A 3,371-nucleotide genomic window follows, 5' to 3' on the forward strand; every position below is an offset into this window, starting at 1 on the left:
AAATTAACTAACTCTAAATAATAATTATCACAACTATTTAATTCCCAAATTAAAGCAAGCGACGAAATTCGAACGCGCAAAAATAAACTATTTTTGTGATTTTCCTTTTTATAAAACAACTTAATTAATTAATTAATCCTAAAATGTCAAATTAAATCCTAAATGCAAATGTACGTATTTTTGTATTTTTCATTAGTTAAATAAAATAAATATGCACTGACAAATGCAAACATTTAACATAAAATGCCACGAAAATCCATAAAATTGCAAATAATGAAAAGAAATTATTTTATTTTGAAATTATGGGAGTAATTCATATAGGGCAAAAATCACGTGCTCACAATGAGAGTCCGTGCGTAGCTACTAATTATGCTTATGTCCGGGTCGTTTAGGACCCAAATCATGAAATACTTGTAATGTTTGCACCCTACTTGTTAATTAAAGTGCATCGATTATATTGGAACTTGATAAAGGAGTTGTAAAACACCGAATTTCACTTACTTGAGTTTTGGCGGGTTACTTGACCGTTAATATAAATTGAGCTTCCTTGTGTATTAGCCTTGTAATAGCTTTTAAATCGGATGTTCATATAGTATCCTCTCTTCTTGTGGAGTAGGTCGAACGTCTCGGCAGTAGAATAGATGCATCTATGGTTCATGTCGCTCGACCCTCGATAGTGTACACATTATTTTAGATCGGGCCATACGACCTTGGCATAAATCGTGCGTGATAATATTTGGAGCCCGAATACAGTTGATATTACTCTTAGGCCTTAAAAGATTATAATTTTAATAGCCTGAAATTGTGGAAGTAGTTATCATGTTATTATTATTGTTGTTATTCATGTACTCCATGCCTATTAGAATTTCTGTATTTTATTATTGGCCCGTAGTAAGTGTCGAAGTCGACCCCTTGACACTACTTCTACGAGATTAGACTGGATACTTACTGTGTACATGTTGTTTATGTACTCACGCTACACTTCTGCACTAATCATGCAGGATCTGAGGCAGGTGTATCTGGCGGTCATACCGATGCGTACAACCGATACCCCGAGGTCTGGTGGTGAGCTGTTTCCTGAGCCGTTCTGTAGCACCTAGAGTCTCTCTTTTGATTTTAGTTTTCTGTCTACTTTATTTCAGACAGTAGTTAGAGTTTTGTATATTCTACTAGTTGTTAATACATTGTGATACCAAGTCTTGGAACACATAAAAGAGGATTAGCATCCCGGGGTACAAAGTCAAAAAGCAATAACACTAGAACGATCCCTACAACGTAAGTATCATTACACCCCCTCTCTTTTTTTCTTTGTAGTTCGAGTTTTGGAAGATACTTCAAGTTACGAAACGTCTAATATATGTATTTAAGTGTTTAAATATCAAGGAAGGTTGATAAATTTGTTTCCTAATAGTAAGAACTACGGGACGGTGATCGAAAGTCGTGAGTTCGAGTTATTTGACTTGTAGTGGATTGTTTGTGAGTTGTTTTCTGTTGGCCTCTTGTGTTGATGTTTTATGGAGTTTTGGAGGAGAAAAGGTGTGGGTAAATAATACATAATGACGAAATGGTAGGCCGGTTGTTCGTCGTTACTTTTTTTAGATTGTTTGGCACTACTTTGATTATCGTTTTCTGTATGAAGTGATTAGGGGTGTGTGTTGTTTTGTGGTATATTGTGATAGAGATAAGGTTGGAAAATGATGCACGCATATTTTTATTGTTGTGTTCTTTTTTGTTGTTAGTATATGGTATTGGAGAAGCGCCTTGTTACAGGGGAGATGCTGCCAAAATTTACGTAAACGAGCTACTAGTTTAAGTTTCGAACTTAGCCTTACTCAGCACTGATTTTGAATCTCCTTATGTTGTGGTAGATTGAGTTGAGTTGTTTGAAGAATTGCTTGGAAGGTATCAAGGACTCAACAGAGTTAAGGTATGTTACGGCTAAACCTTTTCTTCATTTTGGCATGATCCAGTAACTACATGTGTTTGATAACGAGACATAAAGAGAAGTTCATATTCCTGAATTTATGTACATTTTCCTAGTCCATAAGTTACAGCATTCTCCCTTATCGAGACTTCATATTCATTTCAGTTTTGTCTTCTTTCATTCAAGATAAAAAGTCTCTCTCTCTCTCTATATATATATATATATATACAGTATTATAGTATTTTCACCACCATCGAGCTATAATAGATGGGCAGGCCCCTATTGGGCAACCTCTTATCAGATGATGAGTTATATACCGAGCCTACTGTGGTTGAGCGCCTACGAGCGAGCCTAGAATGGCCGAGATACAGAGCCTAGTATGGTCGAGCGCCTATGAGCGAGCCTACTACGGTAGAGCAGTTACACATACTGAGCCTTATAAGGCCAGACATCTATTTTACTTACTATATTGAGAGAGTTAAGTCAGTATCAGCAGGTAAGCATATCTTCAGGTTATCTTTGACTCCCAGTTGCTTTCAGTTATTATATTATCAGTTCAGTTTCAGCTTTCAGTTATTCCGTTGCCTTACACACTCAGTACATTATTTCGTACTAATGTCCCTTTTGTCGGGGATGCTGCATTTCATGCCTACTGGTCCTCATTGATAGTTGAACAAACCCTCCCAGCAGACAGAGTCAAACATCAGCTTGGTTGGTAAGTTCTACTTCCTCGGAGTTACCAAATCTAGACCTTGGAGTCCATTTTATATATATAGGTTTGGTGGGTATGTCGAGGCCCTGTCCCAACCATGGTACAGTTCAGTTATCTCTAAAGGCTTATAGACGATTCTTGTATAGTTTCTATATCAGTACATATTTATGGCAGTTTCGTCAGCCTGCACAGTTATACATATATGAGCTTTTGGGTATGTTTACCCTTCAGATGAGAGAGATGATATTTTCAGATGATTCAGAATATGGCCTCATCGGCCTAAGTTGAGGGTTACCATTCCAGAGTTCACAGTTACAGAGTGGTACGCTCGGGCCGAGTATGGCACCGGGTGTCGGCCACGCCTCCCCAGGTTTCGGGTGTGACAACATACTAGTAGACTTTATGGTTTTGGAGTAATTATTTAACTGCTATTGCTCACTCATTAGTCTTCGTTTACTTTACTAAGTTTTCCACTTCTTATTTTCTTTAAAAAAATAGCATTTAACTACTTAAAAATTATTAAAAGAGAAATTGCAATGATTAATTCATTGTTGGCTTGCCTAGCGACAACCTTGGGTGTCATCACGGCCTATAGGATAAATTGCATCGTGACACCTTTTGGTCTCCACTTTTTATTTATATTGAGATAATAAATTTACATGTTGACTTTGGGTCTTTCTCCATATCGGATAAATTTATTATGAACTTACTGAGTAAAGTTACTAGTTATTGATA

The sequence above is a fragment of the Nicotiana tabacum genome, chromosome 5 (genome assembly GCF_000715075.1).
Source record: "Nicotiana tabacum cultivar K326 chromosome 5, ASM71507v2, whole genome shotgun sequence".
In the NCBI taxonomy this organism is placed as follows: domain Eukaryota; kingdom Viridiplantae; phylum Streptophyta; class Magnoliopsida; order Solanales; family Solanaceae; genus Nicotiana; species Nicotiana tabacum.